A 23,188-nucleotide genomic window follows, 5' to 3' on the forward strand; every position below is an offset into this window, starting at 1 on the left:
TTCCACATGAATAGAGAAAGCATGTATATTTTCCAAAATATTCTTCTCTTGCTCATCTCTGAGTTGTTTATATGCACAATTCAAGGGTTAAAACTGCAATGGGAATGTACTGCTAGGCTCTGCAGAGACCAATGACCTAGTAAGTACAAACTGAAATCTTTGAATTTTAAAGGAAAGAAAGTGCTTGAATGCAATACTTACAACTAGTCTATAAGTCGTTTCGTTATTTATTACAAACACAATTTTCATGATTGTAGCCAAATATAAACTCTTCCATGCTCTAAAATTTAGAAAAACATCATTTGGCATACAAAAAGCAGAAGTTATGTGCTCATTATAACACTCCATCTGAGTTGTCGATTTTCAATGGATGGGTTCAGTTCTGATCCCTCAGTGCTAGCTCAGCTGCTCGCTACAACTCGTTGGCATCAAAAACTCTTGAGCTTGCCCCTTTATCCATAATGAACTGCGGTTTTGCCTCAAATCAAATTTGCTGACAGAATAAGCAGAAGAAAAGGAAAGAAAATTATTTATATTTCCAACTGGGACTGTGTCTGGGTCAGTCATAATTTAAAATAGTCAGCCAGATTGTGATAAGGTAGAAATCACCCATTCTTCCAAAAGAATTAGGTAGGGGATTGGTAGTTGAGGAGACATGAAAATCGACAACTCAGATGGAACGTTATGGTGAGTACATAACTTTTTTATCTGAAGTTGTCAATTTTCATGTTATCCTCAATGGATGTGAAACAGTCCCCAGCTACCTTATTTCCAGGACAGACTAAGGAAGGATATTCCTAAGCATCATTGAGCCAAATGATGCTCTACTCCTGGAGACCAGATCGAATTTGAATGAATAATAAAGGTATGAGGCTTAGCCCATGTTGCTGCTGCATACATGAATGCTCTAGCATGAAAAACAGCTGATGTAGCTACAGTTCTTGTGAAATGAGCCTTTGGGAATTTTGAAAGACACCGGATTTGGAATATGTAAAGGAAATGCAGTTAGCCAACCATTTTTCTAAAGTGACTTTGGATACAGCTTGTCCCAATCTGGTATGTGAGAAGGATATAAAAAGATGGTCTGATTTTCTGAAGTTGTCTGCCCTGTGTCAGTAGAAACATAACTGCCTATGTACATCCAAAGAATGTAAAAAATACTCTCCTTTATTAGAATAGTTGGCAAAGAAAAATGGCAAGTTAATACACCGATTGATGTTGTTCTCTGAAAAAAATCTTGGAAGAAAGGAAGAGCTGGTTCTGAGTGAAACCCTGTCCTTATGACAGACTAGATAAGGAGGTTTAGATGACAGGGCTTGAATCTCTGAAATTCTTCTGGCAGATGTGAGTACAACTAACAGAATAGTCTTCCAGGAAAGGAACTTAATATCACAGCTATGGGCAGGTTCAAACTGTTGTTAAGTGATTGATTGTAATGCAAAGTTGAGATCCCATGGTGTAGTAGGGTCTTTGAATGGCAGTTGTAACTGACGAGTACCCTTCAAGAAAGACTTACAGAGTTGGTGAGAGGCCACAGAAGAGCTTTGGAAGCCAATATGGAAGTTTATGAAATTGCTGCTAGTTGAACTTTGATGGTGAAGACAGAGGCCCCACTATTAAAAAGCAATGTCAATAACTTGAGGATTTCATGAATTGGTGCTGAAAAGGGTTCAGTGTCGTTCTGCAGAGTCCAATATATAAATGTCTTCCATTTATTAGAATACAGTTGTTGTGTAGAAGGCTTATGAGATGATCAAATAAAATAGAAGTCACTGGAACCATAACCAGCTGGTAATGGAATGATTTATTAGACTCATATAACTTTTAAAATTGCTAGTAAAAACATTCACCTTAAACAAGGCTTCTTCAGGCATATCAAACAAAAGACACCATCAACCATTTATATAATATCAAAGTTCAGGGTCGTTTGGGTATCTCTTTCAATAAAGGCTTTAAAGATACATAGCCGTTCAAACCAGGTGTGATATGTGTCCCTAAACACAAAATCCAATTAAATTCTTCCTTTTTAGTGGAATCATTAATATTACCCCCACATATATTATTATCAACTACTCTTAACAATTGAAAAATTAAAACCATGTCCAGAACTATTGTCTCTAATGTGTTTATATCGTGCATTTGTAACTATTTCTCTTTTGATTTTAGATAGGTGGTTACAGATAAAATCTTTAACCTCTGGCTATTTTACCCACATAATATGCTTGACATGCAACATAGCTAGCCAGATAGGCAACATTTCTAGTTTCACAATTACCATATGCATTAAGTCTGAAGGTCTTGTTGGAAACTGGATGAGGAAAATATTTATCACAACATATGAAACTACTGAAAGTACATCTGCAACATTCAGAGGTGCCATTCTTAGTTGGTCATGTCTTCCTTGATATATGGGTCTGCTCTGTATAACATAACAATTGCTTCAAACTTCAATTATTCTTACAACCAAAGCATAGTCTCTCATCGGCTGCCATCTGTAGTTCTGGTTCATCATGTACAATGTGCCAGTATTTCTCAATGATTTTCTTAACACTGGCAGTATTTCGATTATAAGTTAACATGCATTTAAATTTACCCTGTGAACATTTATTCATTAGTTCCTCTTGGCTAGCTTCTCAGAACAGTGGCTTGGCTGTGGTAGATCTCCAACTCTTAACATCCTCACAAATCTCCAGTACTTTCTGCTTATTACAACCTCTATTAATAAACTCTACAGTTGTGTTATGTAATTGCAACTGCATGTTCTTATCATTCGTGTTCAGCCTTGCAACTCTATAAAGTTGATTCCTAACTATGTTGTCAAACATAAGCTGCAGGTGCATATTCTCATGATTAAACTGTAGAATAAAAATCCACCAAGTTATTCAAACTCTGCATCTCACTTCTTTATTATAAAGCACTTTTTGTCCAATTGAATTGTTGGACTTCCTCAGATAAAATGAAATTTAAAATTTATGAATTTAAATACAACTCTAAAAAGGTCAGGTGACCTATTCATTACATATTTAAAGTAAAAAAAGTAATTAATTAAAAATCCATTAAGGATATATTAAATTACGTATATTATTTAAAACATTTTACAACCAGCCAACAAACATATTTTCCATAGAAAACTTATTCTTTTTAAAAACTAAATGTGTACTCATATATGAACATATAAATGTATGTCATATAAACATATAAATATACACAATATATAGCTTTGTGAATCTAAACATATGCAAGACTACATATTCTACATTTTAAGCATCTGAAACATCTTGATTCTGGTCAGATTTTTATACCTGTATATTTATATGTTTATATAACATGCATTTATATGTTCATATATGAGTACACATTTAGTTTTTAAAAAGAATAAGATTTCTGTGGAAAATATTTTTGTTGGCTGGTTGTAAAATGTTTTAAATAATATACGTAATTTAATATATCCTTAATGGATTTGTAATTAATTACTTTTTTACTTTAAATATGTAATGAGTAGGTCACCTGACCTTTTTACAGTTGTATTTAAATTCATAAATTTTAAATTTCATTTTATCTGAGGAAGTCCAACAATTCAGTTGGACGAAAAGCGCTTTATTAATAAAGAAATGAGTTGCAGAGTTCGAATAGCTTTGTGGATTTTTATTCTACAGTTTGTTTTTGAGTTTTCATGTTCTCATGATGTAAGTATGCATTTCTCTTAGCTGGTTTTCTATATAAATGAGTATTTAAAGTATTGTCAATGCCTCTAAACACTGTTATGTCCAAAAAGTCAATACCCTCAGTTGATATTATTTTTTTAAATGTAAAGAAAAACATGTGGAGGAGAAATATTCATAAAACATATTAAAGCTATCAACACTACCTCTCCATATTAAAACAAATCATCAACAACTCTGCGATAAAAAATAACATTCTTTGCTAGACCATTATCTGTGGATAGAATAAAATTCTGTTCTCATATAAACATAACACTCTCAAGTTCAGTTTACATTGCTAACAGTTATGCAAATATTGTTATGTTCAGTTTAAGTAAAACATGTCTCCAGTCCATTAATAGGTTAGACATGTTTGCACATTGAGAGGGTGTGAACGAGAATCCTTTAATAAGGAGCTGCAAGAATACTGAATCGAATGTCCTCTTAGTCAGATTAAATACAGTGCTCTATAGCTGTTGAATGTTACTGGCAGCTATTATTTGTTGCTGCTCATTTTGTCTGGCAGTTGTAGAAACGTGTTTTATCTTCTGTAGCTGATCCTTGTCTGCATATGTCATGGTGCTATTTGCAAATTCCCTCTCCCTCTGCCTCTACCCATCCCCCACTGGCCTCTCATTTGAGTCTATCCTCTGGTAGTCAGTGTTCCTGTGGTCTGAAGATAAAAAAGGTTGTGGACCCCCATAATCACTATGAACATCACACAATTAAAGATATGTTTTGAAGTAAGAATAAAAAAAAAACATGCCTAAACTCCATTATAATATGATAATAAGATAATAAAAACAAAAAAAAAAAAAAAAACAAAACAGAAGAAAATGTTTATTTTATCCATTGTTTTTTTAAGACTGGTTTAAGGGGCAAGCAGTTGTTCAATCCATGAAATCTGTCAGAAAGAAGGTCACCAATCCATCGGATCTCCATGAACTCAGTTTCTAACATGATGTCCCCTCCTCTAGGGTTCATTTTAACTACTCACAGAACCTGAAAACAAAATCCATGCTGTGGATTACTGGATGTATGTTTAAATAGTGGGCTCTTGGCATCATTAGGGTGCATATCACTAACGTGCTTAGAAATCCTTTCTGTTAGAGTTTGTGAATTATGAATATAAGGCTGAAATTAATTCTGTTGTAAATATGCTGAAAGATAAAGAATGAAATAAAAAGTTTGCTTTAATGTAGGAATATAGCTTAGCAATTTAAAAATGGCATTCATATTGTATGACATAGCTCTGGCTGAAATAAGTGAAAAACAAAGAAGATCAATTAATGAACACAATATATTTCCTGAGCAGTTTGTTTCCTTTCAGACTTCTGACAATGGACATGTTTTTATAGTATGTGTTTTCCTCAAGATACATGTTTATCACAGTATTAAGAAAAGCTTGACTTAATTCCTCATAGATCAATGGACATGGCTTTTTATAGAATCATCAGAAAAAAGCCTAGAAAAGCAATTTTGGAAAGCAAGTATTATATGCTTTTGTCATGTTTGCAGAACAGTTTACAAATGTCCATTAACAGACAGGAACAGCAGCAGAACAGCTTGTACAGATGTTTCCTTTCAGATTTCTGTTAATGGCATTCTCACATCAGCAAAAGTGCTTACAAGTAAATCACAAAAGGACGATAGAAAAGTCTACCAAGAGGAAAAAAACAAAATCTATGTGCGTGACTAGAACTGTATATAACTGTATTAATTCAGATATGTTAGAGGTATTTTGGTAGAAACACACTTGTTTCGAGGTATTGTATGGAGAAAGGAAAGTCATCATCTATACTGTTTGTGAAGAAAAACTTTGTAAATACATGCTACAAACTGACAGAAAGATTATGTGTCGTTTGTTATAAAAATAAGTTATCTGTAACTATGCTTATTGTGAAATAGCTGCAAAATATATTTCTTTATCAGTGTGCAATTTGAAAGGCTTGGTGCTTTAAACAGACTACAGATGGAGTCATGCAAAGCTCTGTGTCTCTGATTCAGCAGTAAACAACCAGCAAGACTTTGTGTCTTAAGAAGACTTTAAGTCCAGTCCAGCAAATTCCAGCACAACAAAGAAGCAGCTGCATACATAAAATACATTTTTCAATGGTGACCCTGACATGATTCAAACACGCAGCCTTCTGATATCAGTATAAAGTGTTTTGAGTACATTAAAATAAAAAGAGGGAATTGTAAGATTATGCTCAACAGGGGTTTAAGTTGAAAGTAATTCTGTTACAAATATGTAACATAAATAAGGTATAAAATAAAGCTTGCTTAAAGGCAGAAACCGAGTTTAGTAATACGTGATCAGCATCCATACTAAATGACTGTGGCTTGAAAAATAAGGAACTTGCTGAATGGACATCTTTCCTTACAGACTTAAGGTTGAAAGTAATTCTGTTATAAATATGTAACATAAATAAAGTATAAAATAAAGCTTGCTTTAACGCAGAAACAGAGTTTATAATATGTGATCAGCATCCATACTAAATGACTGTGGCTTGAAAAATAAGGAACTTGCTTAATGGACATCTTTCCTTACAGACTTAAAAACAGGATGTATGCATTTCATTGGTAGTGAGAGCAAAAATGTAAAATCTGCTTTTTTAAAGAATGGACAACATGACATGTTTCTATCATATGACACTGTTACAACGTGTTTCCTTAAAAACATGCTTTTCTGCACTTATCAGCGTTTGCATAAGAACAGATGTTCTTACACAAAGATCCAAATAGAATACTAAAGACAAAAACAGGATGTTCACACTGTCAGAAAAGCTGGCCTCTTATAAATTCAGCAAAAATGTGACAGGACATTGTTAAACAAGGAAGCTTAAAATTAATATTATTAAGTCAGCATTTGCAACAATCAGTATTGTTTCTACAGGATGAGCAATTCTCTAAAATAGAATACCAAGAGGAAATGTATATGTGTGTGCATGACTAAAATTGTACATAAAGATCTGTATTAATCCAGTTATGTTAGGGGTATTGGTAGGGACACATTTGTCCCGAGGTAAATGTTATAACATGCTGATTGAGAAGTAAAGTAGAACAATAACTAAAATCTGTAACATTAGTACGTGTGGTTTATTATAAAAAGTTATCTGTTACCACTCTAAGTTGATGCTGCAAAGCATATTCACTCATCAGAGTATATTCTGCAAGTTTCTGTATGCAACAGACTGTGAATGCAACTATAATCAGACTTTGATTTCAGCAGAATCCAGACAGCAAGACTGAGTGTCTTAAGAAGACTTCAAATCCATCACAGTAAGCAGCACCATATAATTTTTCAATGGCAAGCTAGCCTGCATTCAAACACAGAGAGAGTGGTAAGCCCTGCAGAGGGTCACTTCAGTCAAATTGCAGTAACTAACATTTGTATGTATGTGTAAAATTCTAAACAGAAGTATTCCAGTTTATGCAGCTTGCAGTAAAGTTTTTCAGACATCTGAATCCAGATTGAGCATGCAGTGCAGGAAAGTTGCAGTGCCATACATTCTCAAGGAAAAGGTGGATATCTACTTTGTACGGCAGTCCGCTGCCTGTTGTGTTTCCCCAGCCTCTCAAGTGACTCTGAAAAATTTCCAAACATCAGCAACAACAGCCTGATCACCTGTTTTGTTTTGCTAACTGGTAAGACTTTTTTCTGTGTCGCATTTTTTAGTATGGATGCTAGTAGACATAATTCATGCAGGAGTAAACCAAGCTTTAGTAAATTGCAATGTTGGTATACACAGCACATTAGTAAATGTAAAACTTTATTAGGGCAGGTTGATAGTAAGGCATTATGCAAATGTATTACACTATCTGACTGGTATCTCAAAGAAAACCATGTGGGATATGACAAATGTTTATTGTGTGATTCAACAAAAACTGCATTTTGTGTATTATGCCATAAAAAGTATTGCATGATATTGCTAAAAACATAGACTAAGACAGATCTGTTCATGATACAGGATTAACTAAGGGTAAAGAGTTTTCATTATATTCAGATGTTGAACACTTATGTTCTGTCACCACATGTGAGTCAAATCAGTTACTGACAGGACCTCTAATACATTTTTTTACAAAAGAATGTAATAAACTTCTAAAAGACAGACACAATGAGTTTAGGAAGCTGGTCAAGTTATACATACATCTTTTCAAAAGTGCATAGGAGTTTTAGATTCAGCAGAACAGGTTACTGAAAAATATTAGAAAGACCATGCATCATTACAGGAAACTCTTGAACAGCAGTTACAGGATAAAGAAAATAAATTAGCTAAACTGACAGAGACTGACTTTCTCCATATAACAGCTGAGCTTAAAAAGATCGGGAAACTACAGCTGATTTGTACAAAAGAAATATATTTTATAATGTGTTTATGTTTTGAAAATGTTTAAGCATACATGCTATGATCTGATGCATGGACAAATCATTCTTAAATGTTTTACTTTCATTCAGTTAAAGCAAGACATTTATCAGTAGTACATTAAAATAGACCATGCAACTGCTATTCTAATAGCATAGTCAAAAGGTACACAACAGTTTTAGTGTATAAAAATCAAATGAAAATAGTTAATAACAGTAAAGATTTAAAGTCACAAGACTGACATGCATGTATTTTCTTTTTATCTGAAGTACAATGCATAAGAATAAAAGGCAGACAACAGCAAATATAATGTAAATATAAACGTGCTAGTTAAGCTAATATCTATTTTGTTTTTTACCATTTTTTATAATTGTATAGTAACACCACACCAAACAGTTAAAGTTCTGAATTAAAAAAAAATAAAATCACAGATGGTATTAGTCAAACAGTTTTTGTAAAATTAATGGCAGGGCAGTTAGATAAATAAATTAAAAAATACTGAAATCCGTGTAAGCTAATTGTAAAACAATGTCTATTTATGAAGTATAAATGCACAGTTATGCAAATCACAAATACTTATTAACTGAAATGTGAGCTCAGACCTTCCTAGACTAGATTAATAGTTACAGGAAATGTTGGAAAGATAAGATAAACAAGACTGATTGCCAGACAAGTAGCTTGATTTTTTCTAAAGCATTATTGTTATTAAAACATAATTGTTAAAATGTTTACAGGCAACCCTATTTGGTAATTGTAATACAATGCCACAATTCTGCATAGATGTCACTGATAATCTGTTTGCAAGTAAATGTTAAAAGTAAAAAAAAAACTCAGTTGCAAGATAGGCCATAGTATGCATACAGCTCAAATCAATTGTGCAGGAAACAGCTTTATAAAAGATCAAAAAAGACAAAGGTTTATAGTTTAGTAAGCTAATAAAGTATTTCTATTCTCACAGCATAAAGCAAATAAACAATACTGCAGTATACTACAGGAGGGGCACTCTCAGTTTTACACTGACTGTATAAGCAGTACTGCACAAGGGTCTAAAATAAAGCTACAGGAGGAAATATCTCACTTTTTTTTGGGACAGGTATTAGTGCATGAGAAACACTGGTACACTGCTCTAAGTTGATGCTGCAAAGTATATTCTCTCATCAGTGTATATTTTGCAAGTTTCTGTATGCAACAGACTGTGAATGCAACTATAACCAGAGCAGAAACCAGCCAGCAAGACTGAATGTCTTAAGAAGACTTCAAATCCATCACAGTAAGCAGCACCATATAATTTTTCACTTTCCTTAAGTTGGCTGTTGGTTTTACCCATATAGAAACAAAAGCAAGAATGGCAAACAGCAACATACTGTAAATTACATTGAGAGTTGTGCAATTAGCATAAGCATTAAATTTATATTCCTTGCAAGTTATTGGATGAATAAAATTCTGTGATTTCATAATATATTTACAAGTTGTACAATTCCAGCAGGAATAAGTGCCAGCTTTTGAAAACTTAGGCTGATGTTGGTAGTGTCAGCACATAATATCTGTTTAAGATTCTTGTTATTTGTTAAAAGAAAATGCTGGTCTATCTTCTACTAAATTTCTTAAATTGAAGTCACTCTGGAGAATATTCCAATTTTTCTTTATAATCTCACAAACGTCCTATGTCACTGGAATATGTTAATGATTAAGTTTGAGGCAGTAGATGTTTGTTGACCTCTGTTAAATGTCTCTCATCATATCATGTCCTGTGTTTAAATCACTGCTGTAGGTTCTGTGTAGATACCTCATAATCCTTGTCCCTAGTCTGCTAATATTTTGATAAATATATCAAGGGTGCATACTATCTAAATGTATAGTAGTATTAAGACCTTCTGTAATGTTCACCTCCAAAGTGACATCTAGAAAAGTCAATGCAGGTGGATGAGTGGCAGGGAGTAAATCTTAGGAAATCTGTTGCAGATTCCAAATAAATACAAAATGCTTGCAACATTTCTATGGATCTGCTACAAAGATCAAAGATGTCGACAGTAAATCTTTTTATAAAACATAAATATGTGTTAAATGGATTATTGTTGAGAACATAATTACTCTCCCAAAACACCCAGTACCAAATTGACATAAGTATTGGAACAGAGAAATGTTATTTTCCAACACAATATGAAGATTCTTTCAGATAGAAAAGCCTTGAACAGTGAATAGGCTATTAACATCAAGGGTTACCAAATAAAGGTGTTCCAAATCATTCTGTGAGTCTATGTAGGCAGACAAACAATAATAACTCATTACTGTCTTTAAATACACTAGGGGCAGATGAAGTGGCCTTTTTCTGCTCTCTTTCAATAAAGAACGCTAAAGGTTCTGTTATCTATCTATCACCTGCCACAATAGGGCGTAGTGGTGGATTGATACCATTTTTATGAATTTTATGGAGTCCTTTAATGATAGGTATAAATGGGCAGTCAACTTTAAAATATTCATAAAGAGAAGTATTAATTTTGTGTAACATCATCATCTCATATAATGTGTCATTGATATATTTTATCATTTTGTTGACCTTAATACAATTGATGGTCTAAATAAATATAAAATGCTTGCATCTTGTAGCCATGTCTATCCATGACTACTATAGCTCCACCTTTATCTGCTGCACCGCTCATAATCCTTGAATCTGTGAATAAATTATACACAGATTCATTAGCTATGTTCTCATTCTTAAACATGGATTTAAGCATACTATTCCAACTAAACATTTTCAAACTGATAAAAAACATCGAGGGTGACTGGTATATAATATTCAGGACGTCAAATTTATATCACTTAAATTAACCACCTAGTCCTTCTCAATAAAATTGGAGGCATTCATCTCTCCATCGACAGAGTCTTCCTTTTCCTTCCTCAACTCTGTGAATGTGTCCCTCTTAGTTTTGCTCTTGGTCAGTGTTATCTAGCTCTATGTTCTGGAGACCATACATGGGTTGGCAGTTCTTTTGTTGAAGAAGTATTTTTTTCCTTTGGCCAGATTAAGACTCTACTAGATTTAAAATCTTTACAATCTTTTTAAGTCTCTCTTAAATAGAGAATTATGTTCAATTTCCAATTGTAACTGTTCAGGTCAGCAGTTTCTCAATGGGATCAAAATGTTCCAAAAGTAATCTAATATAACTAAAGCCCAATTTCCAAATTAATAAGTTGCCATTTTCTTAATAAATCAGGTTGACTATTTCCATAGGTTAGTATTAATAGGAATCTCAGTCCTCTGGTAATGATTTTATGATGTAGGTAAGCTTCCAAGTGGAAGCGTTGCCACTGCAATTTTTTCATCTTATACAAACTGTTTTGAAATGTTCTATACATAGTAAGAAAAGCTTTGAAATCACTTACTTCTTCATTCAGTTGATTCTTATTTGTTCATTCTCATTTCTTTTTGTTATAACAGTCTTGGGACAATAATCCAGTTCAATTGATGATGCCATTGAATCATCAGCCATGTGTAGCTGGTCCACAGAGACAATAAACCAAATAAAAATGCAAACTACGAACACGGTTACTAAAGTCAGGTATTTAGCAAAGGAGAAAATGTAGCAACATAAAAGTACCAAGGCCACCATGGCTGAGGATAAAAATGGACTTCAATGAACAAAGTAGAATATATAACAAGATTAGCACTTTTAGATGGCTTCCATGCCCTTCCTCAGATCATTTTAAAACAATAAAATGCCATTATTTCAAAACTTTTGTGACCAATCACAGCAATTAAAATCAAACACACCCCCTAAAATAAGTGGCCATTTTCTTAATAAATCAGGTTGATTATTTCCAAACATAAGCATTAATAGGACTGTCAGTCTTCTGGGAATGATTTTATGATGTAGGCAAGCTTCCAAATGTCAGCATTGCCACTGCAGGTTTATATTAAATTAGCAAACACTTAAAAAAGTGAATGCTGATTGATCTACCCCATGTAAGTGAAAGCTTACAATCCCGAACACTTAGAACAGCATTTTTTTCCCTTGGAAAAAAATCGCTGTTCCACAAAAAAAACAAAATAAATAAATAATAAATAAAATAAAATAAAAACTTTAAAACATTACATAAAGTGGGCCCCGCACCCCCCCCCCCCCACTTAAATTTACCAACTCAGAGATTGCACTACAGTGATGAAAATGGCAAAGGAACGGAGGCGACCAATCGATTTCTTTCCCAGGGAAAGAAATCGCTTATATGCCATTTCGCTATTTTGCCGTTTCAGGCTTTCAAGTTCGATCAAGATGCATTCGAAGGAATGCATCTTCGATCATATAATAGGCACCCTGCCACTGCAATTTTTTCATCTTATACAAACCGTTGCCTATATATATAAACCTAAGCATGCTGTGATGACAGAGTTGTTGCTGCAGCCAATGGGTCAGAAAAAGATAGGCATGTAATCACATTGGTTGGGACGTTTTACTCATGTTTCCATTTAGTAGCCATTAGGTGGTCTCACCTAGCAAATGGGAGAGGAGGCAGTTTATAAGCAAAGGAACTCCAGTTTGCCCACACTGTGATGGCTGAAGTTTCTCTGCTCCTTTCCCTGTTTGCTGGGGAAATCACAGCCTGTATATTCATAGGGTATTTTCTTTTGAAGGGAGACAGGACAAACCTGGTGAAAGGGCTGCCAGGTTCAGTCCATTTTGTTGGCTCCAGGGAAAAAAGGAGGCATGAGAGAAAGCAGGATATCTGACATCACTGCTAAGCTGTCCCAAAGAGTATATCTGCAGTTGCAGTAGTAGTATTCATAATGTGCACCTTCTCTGTGGCTGTATTAACATAACAACTATCCCATGTGGAAAACAAACACTAAAAGCCATTCAAATGCCAGTAAAATTATTGTTTGTCATAAGACAGACAACCCTTATGTGCAGGGGGATTAGCAGAGGAAAACTGGATTTCCCTTTTTATTTTTAATGCATGGATGTGAATAAGAAAAAAAAAAAACAGTTCAATAGCGTGTTGAGTACAAAGTTATGCAGCAGTCATATATTCATAGGTTCATGAGGCTGATTATCCCCTTTTTTCCATAATCTCTTCAGTAAGCTTGATATCCATAACCATAACATTGGGCTGATACTTTGTTTTTTTTTCATGTATAGTTAAAATTTATTTTAAGGTAGTTATAGAAGTAACTACTGATTCTATTAGGAATCCCACATTACAGATTTAGAGAGGTTTTCATGATGTCTCTGTCTCTCTTTTAATTATTGACATTTGTTTTTGTATATATGAAAGGTATATAGCTTTTAAGTAAAACTAGATCCGACATTCCCTCTGAATCATACAAAATAACCTTTAAGTTATTTATTGCAAACAAAACAAAGGCAAATCCATAAGCCTTAACAAGTTCAATTTTCCAAGTCTTACTGACTAAGGCAATTTTTCCAGTGCTACAGTCGTTCTAGTGAAGAAGCATTGTATCCTTTTAATTGTTTCAGGATGCTTGTTTGAAGATTGTAAAATGTGATAAGATGTATCCTTTAAAATTAATTATGTATTTTTTATTTTATTTTATTTGACATTTAATTAACCGGGTTAGTCCAACTGGGCAATTAGCCTTTTTTCAGAAAATGCCCGTGGAGAAAAGCTCCAAAACATAGCACAAGTAACAAAAGTGATCAACAGGCAGAGTTTACAATTAAAATAGTACCTATACAATTATTGTATGTCAAAAAGCTAGAGAATTGGTAGAGAAATGCTAGAAAAAGTCAATAATATTATACAACATACAGTAAAGAGATTATATACAATAGTAAGCAGCATATATGAGATTATGACAAGTTTAGAAGGCAAACAGGACAAATATAATACAAGTATAAAAATGTATAGGAGATAAAGACAAAAAACAATTCTCAAAAGACTGTGTCTCTGGATGCTAGAAGAACTACTGATTATTAGTAGGCTATTTTGAAAAACAGGCAGAGAGAGTGGAGGCAGAAATCGTTGCTGCAATAGTATTAGAGGAGGAGAGACAGATTAAGTTGGGTCATGACCTAAGCAAGTCCATGATCTAGAGAGTATCCATTAGAGTTGTTTTGAAAGAGTTAGAATTTGAGATCTTTCTAACACTTAAGAGGAAGTTTATTCCAAGCACTTGCCACTGAGCAGCTGTATATGAGTTTACCAATATTTTTTTGGGTGCATACATTTGTAGAAGATGCTGTTGAGAGTTGCTGACAGCCCAGTTGGCAGTATAAGGCTGGATGAGGGAAGAGAGAGAGGGTTGTATGAGGAGGGGTCATGTTGGATGGAATGTGTCAGGAGAAGCTGTGGTGTTTGGATTTGATAATGAAATTCTAGCTACTGCAGTTTTTTTCAAGGCTAGCAAGTTGTGAGAGTGGTAGGGTAGATTTGTGGCAAATCTTGCAATTTTGTTATAGGTGAGTTCCACTTTAGATAGAAGATTGGCTTGGATGGTAGTGAGAATGGGGGCTGCATAAAGTAAGGTGGGGAGTAGAAATGTTTGTCTAAAAGACAGCCTAGTAGCATTTGTGAGGAGTTTTTTTTATGTCCGTATAGCAGGCCTAACATTTGATGTGTCTTTTTAATGGACTGTTGACTATGGAGATCGAACTTTAGCTGATCATAGATAATAACTCTTAGCAATTTAATGTGAGGTTCAACAGTGATGACTGTTGTTAATGGAGGAGACGGTAAAGGTATCTTTGTGATGTTGGAGTTTCCTTTGGGTTGACTAACAATTGGTTAGAGATCAACCATTTTTCAACAGAGTGAAAAGACTGTTTGGGGAGGGTGTGAAGGTGGGTAATATTGTCAGAGAAGAAGTTGACTGTGGAATCAACAGCATATTTTATGACAGAAGAGAGTGGACAGGAAGAGTTTAAGTCACTAGTAAAGATATTGAATAAAAGGGGCCCAAGGATGGAACCTTGGGGAACCCCAGTTTGAATAGGTAAGAATGGAGAGAAGTTGGATTGCCATTTAACTGTCTGATATCTGTTGGAGAGATAGCTGGAGAACTAAGAAAGAGCAGAGTTGGAGAGATTAGGGGTGGCTAGTTTGGATAGAACTAGTTGATGAGAAACAGTGTTGAGGGCTTTGGAGAAGTCTAGAAACAGACAGGAGATTAGATTGTTGTTATCATGAGAATTTCTGATAGTATTAGTGAAAGGTATCAGAGCAATGTTCAGTCTAACCAAGTTCCAATTGACAGTGTTATTTTTTTTTAGCTTAGATGGATGCACACTTTCGAAACTCAAATAAGGAATGCTTTAAATTGGTTTCCTGAAATTCTTGGTCTTCAAATGGCTGTTTTGTTTGAAAAACTCTAAATCTAAAAAGTTTATTTATTTATTTATTTATTTATTTTTCATTTGTTTACCTGGGATGCCTGACTGGGCCAGTGGGCCTTTTTCTGCAGAGTCCCAGGGAGAAAAGTTCCTTTACAAAAACATTAAAAACAATACAAGAAATCAATAGCCATCAAGAATACATAACTTTGGTAACTATACATAGTACATAGTTTATACATAAACAATAAAAATTGAGAGATTGATATAAAGTGGAATAAAAAAGAAAGCTAACAAACAAGCATGAAATAGCTTATGCCATCATAGAGAAATGGCTGCTCAGTAGATCAGTAACATGGTTTTGGTGGTAAATAATTATGAGATACATGTATGGTATATGAACAAGAATATGGCTGATTGTTGCTGTACTAGTGTTACTTGTTCTAAGCAGTGATAGCTAAGGCAATAAAGAAGTGATGTACAAGAAGGAGGGAACATGATGAAAGTGTAAGACGCTTGAGATAGGTAGATAAAAATAGGAGCAGTAGTGAGCTTGAGATAGGTAGAGAGAAATTGGAATTCCATGAGAGAAGGGATAGAACTTAAATGAACTTATCACAACTACATACATGGAAGTCTCAAGCTCTTTTAAGAAAAGAAATGAACAATTCAAAATTATGTGCACTGTTTTGCCATAAAGTAAATACATTGCCAATAAAATAACTAGAAATTATATAATTATTAAAAAACTCTGATTTGTAAGCAACACCTTTTCCCAAACTGTCACAAAAATGCTCACATAGCTGTGAGTCTTCATGTGCACTAGGTACACACCTTCTTTTAAATAAAATGATTCAAACTTTAAAATGATACATTAAAATTACACCTAATATTGCAGTTATAAACCCTATGTGTGCTTTTATTCACTCAACAAATTTAAGCTGTATGTTTTTACGTACAACAGAATAAAGAATGTAAATTGTTACCTATAAATTATTCTCTAAAACAATGCAATTTATAGGAATACTATTCATAGGTTCATAGGTAGGTACTAGGCTATTGGCCCTAGGGCCTATATAAGCCTAGTGAAAAAGGTACCCTGGCTTTCGCCACACAAGAAAATTATTTTCCTGTGCCCCTGTCGAGCAGAACCACAGACGTGATCCCCAGGGTAAATTTCCTATATCCCATCCAATCATCAAGATTTCTTGAAGAATGGCTGATGAGGAGCTTTGTTTCATATAGATAGGTAGTTTGTTCCAGAGTATGGGAAGTCTCTGGGACAGGAATCTATCCCTCCAGCATGTTCTGTTTATTGTTGTGACAAGGTTTAGGTCCCTAGAGCATGTATCTCGGAGGGATTGGGATTTCTTTAAGTGGAGCATGTCCTACAGCTCTGGATTTGACATAGCTTTGTATGTTAGGCAAATATCGTCTCTGAGTAGGTGATATGCGATGGAGTAAAGCTGGAGTTTTTTGAGACGGTCTGTGTAGGGCATCAGTTTGAGGCCAGTAATCCTCTTTGTGAGGTATTTCTGCGGCCTTTCCAGTTGTTGTAGATGTCTTGTGAGGTACATACCAAAAGGGGTGCTGTATTCTATAATGGGTCTAATGAGTGACGAGTAGAGGGGAACAATGATCTTTTTTTCCTGGATGAGAAACCTTTTGTGATGAGGTGTGCCACATAGAAGGATTTCCTGACTACTGTGACAATGTGATTATCAAAGGAGAGACTAGTGTCCACCTGTATCCCAAGGTCTCTTATCAAACTTTTGGTGTTAAGTAGACTACCGCCTATGTGGTAGTTCATGGGTACAGAGTTTTTGCCTAAAGGGATGACAATGCACTTTTTGGCATTGAGCTTGAGGCCATGGCTTTGATACCAGGCATCTGTCCCAGTGTGGCCCTTTTGTAGGATGTCCACATCATTAGGAGTTTTGATTATGGCTCCTAGTTTGCAGTCATCTGTGAACTTCATTAGCCAAAGACCTTCTCTGTTAGCCTGTACTTCAAAGAAGTAGATACCAAACAGGAAAGGATCCAGGACTGAACCCTGTGGTACTCCACTTGTCACTGGTCTGAAGTTGGATTTGGAGTCTGCTACTTTCACAGGGTGGGTTCTGTCAGTGAGTCAGTTGGCAACCCATCTTGTGACATAGGGATTTATACCTAGTTTAGTGAGTTTATCTTTAATTCCAGAGTTGGGGATGGTATTGAAAGCCTTGGCGAGATCTAGATAGGCTGTGTGAACCACCTTACCCTCATCTATGGCTTTGGTGACCACTTCAAAGAAGTCTATCAGATTTAGGAGACATGATCTGCCTTTTACAAACCCAAACTGGGTGGGGTCCAAAGTATGGAGATTACCAATGTCATTGTTTATAAGATCCATGATGATACGTTCCAAAGCCTTGCAGACCAGGCTCATCAGGCTAACGGGGAAGTAGTCATTGGTGTCCTTGGAAGCTCCCCCTTTGTGGAGTGGGATGACCATCACTGTGCGCCATTCAGTGGGCACAAAGCCTGAGGTAAGGCTATGATTGAACATGGTACTTAGATGGGGTGCCAGTTCTTTCTGTAGTTCATGTAGAATGCAGCCTGGTATGTTGTAAGGTCCCATGGATGCTGTGTTCTTGGCTTTGGAGAGTGTGGTTTTTACCTGTGCAGCCATGATTGCAGGAACTTTGTATTTTTCTGGTATAGAGATGGGCCCTTTAGGGGGTGAGAGAGGGGTAAAGTTAGCACTGAACCTATCTGCCAGGATGTTGGCAATATCAGTTGGTTCTGTATATTTAGTGCCATTGTGCTGTAACTCAGGGCAGATCTGAGTGTTGCCATTAAGATTCTTGACATAGCTATAGAATGCTCTGTCGTTGTCTTTAGAATTAGTGGTGATTTTTTTTTGTAACTAGCTTTGGAGGATTTTATGAGGGATCTCAGCTTCTTACTGACGCTGACCAGGGAGTTCCTCCAATCATTGGATTTTACTCTTTTTTGCAACAGTTTCTTTCTTCTGTTGTAGAGTTGGCTTATGGCAGGGGACCACCAGATTGGCTTCCTTTTTTTTGGAGGATAGCACCTTGGTTCTGTTAGGTATTTCACTCATGTAAGTGCTCATAAAGTGCATTTGTGTAGGATTCAGCAGTCGTACCTCTATTGTCCGTCTGCTTGGGTGTCATGAAGTTTGCCACTTCTGTCTACAGAAGTGTGAAGTTGGCTTTGGAGAATTTTTTTGCAATGGTTTTCCTTATAGGGGGTGGGGGTGGGATGTGGATGTCTAGGGTGATTAGCTTGTGGTCAGATCTGACCAACGAGAAACTGACTTCTGGTGTGGAACACCGATTGTCCATGTTGGTAATGACCAGGTCTAGGATATTGCTGCCCCTGGTGGGGGTGTGGATAAGTTGATCCAAGGCATTGGAATTTATGAATTCCAGAAAACGTTGAGCAAAAGAGTTGGTACATGAGTAGATTTCCCAGTTAATGTTGGGGTAGTTGAAATCACCCATTATTAGGGTATTAGGTTGTACCTTAATATTTTCCAGTGTCTAAAGAAATGAGGAGTGGGAATCCTGGGCCATGGTCGGGGATCTGTAGCAAGCTGCAATTTGGATTGCTGTCTTGCCCAGAGTTAGTTGCACTTGGATAATCTTGGATGCATTATGCTGGGCAACTAGCCTGGAGGTGTGGATATCCTTAATGAATATGGACATGCCTCTGCCTTTAGCGTTTCTGTCCAGGTTAGGTGGCCGAAAAGCGCGGTATGACTTATTGCCTGGTAATGCAGGGGTGCTCTCTGGAGCCTTGAACGAGGTCTCTGTCACTGCACAGATGTTGATGTTATCCATTTTAAGAAGTGCCTTGAGTGAGTGCATTTTGAGGTTTAGACTTCTAGCACTGAGTAGCATTACCCTCAGATTTTGCTTGTATGTACCTGTTACGGTGGTGAATTTGTCATTTGAACCTTGCCTAAAAAAAGCACTATAGGGGTGGCAAGAGCCTTAGCCAGTATCCAGAATTCCAGGGGTGACAGGTGCAGGCCATCTCTTGCAAAGCATCGTGGTCTGTCGATCATGTCATCCTAGGCAGACAGATACCAGATCCCCTTAGAATGACACCAGAAGTGTAGCCAATTGTTGAAGTCAATCATTTTGTCCTTGTACTGTGGTATCATTCTGGGTGATGGCAGGATGCTACTCAGGGCTAGGTTCATACCTGCCTGGGCTACAAGATCAGACAGTTCCTCCATGTCACTTTTCATGTAGTCCAGGGAGGTATGTCTCAGGTCATTCACACCAACATGGACAATAACAGAGTCATCTTTGTACTTGTTTTGGAGTGACCTGAGTGCATGCATTATGTGGCAGATCCTGGCACCTGACAGGCAGCTGACAGTACCTTTTTCCTTGTTTAGCCTGGTGAGTGGAACATCAGTGTGCCTGACTATAGAGTTACCTATTACTAGAGTGTTGGATACGTTGTTATGCCTTATCAGCTGTGGTTGAGTGTCACACTGAGTTTGTGTGCTATGTGTCTTTTGGGATGTGTTGAGGGTGGAGGTTGCTTGTGCTTCTGCTTTGGAGGTCCCTGTTGCTTGGGCAGATTTTTATTGAGAGCCTCCATGAATGTAGGTGTGTATTTTGTGTTTCTATGTGTGTGTTTTGGTGGTGTAGGTTTTGAGGGACTATGTGATGAGTGTGATGTGGTGCAAGTGTTTAACTTCTTCTCTTGACTGTCTAGTCCAGTCTTGGGTGAAGGGAGCTTTGTTTCCAGTTTGGCTATATAAGTGCATCTCTCACAGGTTGTAGTGTTTGGTGGTAGGAGGAGAGGGTTGTCAGTGTACATGAGTCAATTGCTGCATTGCCCAAGATGCCCATATTCATCAGGTAGACCAGAGAAAACACCGGGAGCTGACCCTTAAACATGCCTGGATAGGTGCTTATTTATTAAGTACTAAAAACTATTTTCTTCTATACAAGTGAGGAAAGTTGAGTGCTGTAGTAATTTGTAGCTTATTTAGTGCTTACAATGTGTTCTGAACAAGTGCTGAGCTCAAAGAAACAGATTTGATTGCTAAAACTAAAACTGGCTAGTTCTAAGGGAAAATTCAGAGTAAACTTTATGGTGCCAGGAATAGTTTAACCCTAGCTAAGCGGCAATGCATAAAGTGTTTTTTCTTTTTTTTTTTTGCCCCCCCAACTTTAAGGAAGTCATAAAGAATAACCTACTATGCACATGGACAAACACTGAAAGTGATATTAATAGAAGGAAGAATATTAATATGTCTCTACTTTCAAAAGCTAGTGTCATCAAGATGAATCTATTACCAAGAATACTCTTTCAAGTTAAATGCCACATTCTCAAATATTCCCCAAAAATTCTTTCTTGATATAGAAAAAGCTATATCAAGATTCTTATGGTATTCCAAATCTATTAGAATTAAATATGATAAACATGTACTTACCAAGGATAAAGGGGGATTGGGTTTGCTGGACTTCAGACTTTATTATAGTATAATTACTGATTACAGACTAATACAGATAATAAACCATGACCCATACGTTAATACCTGGACACCTCAGTGGACCAAAATCTGGTTTGAACAACTTAAATCCCTTGGATATAACACCAAATCTCTTCCCTTTTTAAACCTAAACCAAAAAGCTTTATTCACAAAGAACTTACACCCACTAATTAAGCACATGATCCTAACTACTCAAAAGTTATTAAAATCAGTATAACTATTCAATGCTCTTGAATTTATACAACCGCTCCACCTAAATCCTAACCTACTAATAAATAATAAACCTGATAAAAAGATCTTACGATATTGGAAATTTTCAAATGGAAAGAATCCAATATACTACAAATAAGATTGAAACTCAACCTTCCTAAGAAATATACTATCATTCTTAGCCAAATCCATTATCTTATAAATGCTAATTTTTCAAAAACTAATGTTGACCTGCAGGATATTACCTTAGTAAAACTAATACTAAAAAATCTTGTGACTAAAGGGCAACAATCTCTAGGACAGATCAACTTGTAATGAGCATAAAGTACCAAAATTCTCTATTATTCTCAACTTATTGGCAAGGGAAAAAACAATTACCAAAGAAAGCAAATGACTGGCCATTGAAAATACTGTCAAGTGTATTCCCTTTAAGAGACTGCTATATACACAAATTATGATAAATAACAATGTATATTATACCCCATCAAAGCTAAATAAGTTCAATCCCAAATTTTCGCCCATATGCCCACACTGCCCAAACCAAACAGTTGATATTCTCCATGTTATGTGGAACTGTAGCAAGGTACACAACCTATAGTGCTCTTTAAGAGCTACATTAGAGAAGATGGGATATGAAAAAACAACCTTGTCATGGGAGACCGCTATATTGCATGCCAACACAAATGAACTTCAAAAAATGTTAAAACATATCCTTATCACAATGTGTGTCCTTATTAAATTTTACATCACAAAAAAATTGGACTGTCACATCTCCAATCACATGGGAAGACTTTAGCAAACTAGCTATTAAATATATCTCATCTCACAAATTAGTTTATGCAACAACAAAACAAAAACATTATTATCAGAAATATTGGGGTTATCTACTTGATGTAATTCTGATGAATTAAAGATAGACCTTATACTAACTTGCTAAGACAAACTTAAATTAAGCAAAGCTTGTCTATACACCTAAATAATTTCCCTGGTATACCTATCTATAACAAGTGATTGAATTTCTACCTCTATCTCTTTATAAACTATGCCCCTTATGTCATCTCTCATCTTTCAAATGATGTTAAGAAGTACTTCTCTCCTTTGTTTCCTGATGTGACTTCTAAGTGTACATAGTGTATATATTTAGTATTTAGCTTTTATGGTTGTTATTATATGTATTGTTGACTTATGTTTTTGATATGTTGTATTACTGTTATTATTGACAAACTGAATAGTTTTGGGGGAAAAAAAAACAATGCAATTAAAATGATTCTTAATAAGTCATCCACATCTGTTTCCTACATCCTTTAAAATTTGTCCAGATGTATTGCTATTTGTTCATGTTTAGTTGTACTACTTGCAACTTTTGACTTTAAGGCAGATTGTCCAAGTCTTTGTAAATGTTTATAAAGTCAAAACTTAAATATTTTTGGTGTTTTGACTCTAAACAAAGCAGTTAAATGGTAGACAGTTCATTGATTTGCTAATCTTCTAAAAAATAATTTATTCATGTGAATGGTCTAGTTATTTCAAGCAAAAATACTTTAGTGTTATTCAATACTTGCAGCACTTACTTTCTTTATATTCAGTACTGTCCAAATAGTATTAAAGCTCTAATGTTATTGGCTTTAGCAATTAAGATAGACATGTTCTGCTGATGCTCTCACATGTCCTCTTTTTCTTCCCTTGTATAATTGAAAAATCTGTTTGCCATTTGCTATTTAAAATATAGTGCAGTTCGCTGATATCTTTTTAAGCAAATCCTAAATGTTAAGCAAGTAATGAATGGTTGAAGAGTGCTGAGATGGACAGTTGGTAACAATATACCATACAGTCTCAGAGAAGCATATAAAGAGTTAATCCAAAAGGCAACATATCAGTAATTCATTCTTTATTTAACTATTACAGCAGTAAAATATGGTTGCTTAACATCAGACTTAAAGTCAGACACTCAGCTGAAGTTCAACACCACATGGAGAAACTCTGAGACAAAAATAGAGATAATGCAGAACAAATTAATTAAAGAGAAGGACATTAAGCAAAAACAGAAGGTGTAGAAATGTAGTCATGATATAAAAGATTAGGAAAATAGCTTGTCGTGTC

The sequence above is a fragment of the Protopterus annectens genome, chromosome 3.part1 (genome assembly GCF_019279795.1).
Source record: "Protopterus annectens isolate FY-2018-M chromosome 3.part1, PAN1.0, whole genome shotgun sequence".
In the NCBI taxonomy this organism is placed as follows: Eukaryota; Metazoa; Chordata; order Ceratodontiformes; family Protopteridae; genus Protopterus; species Protopterus annectens.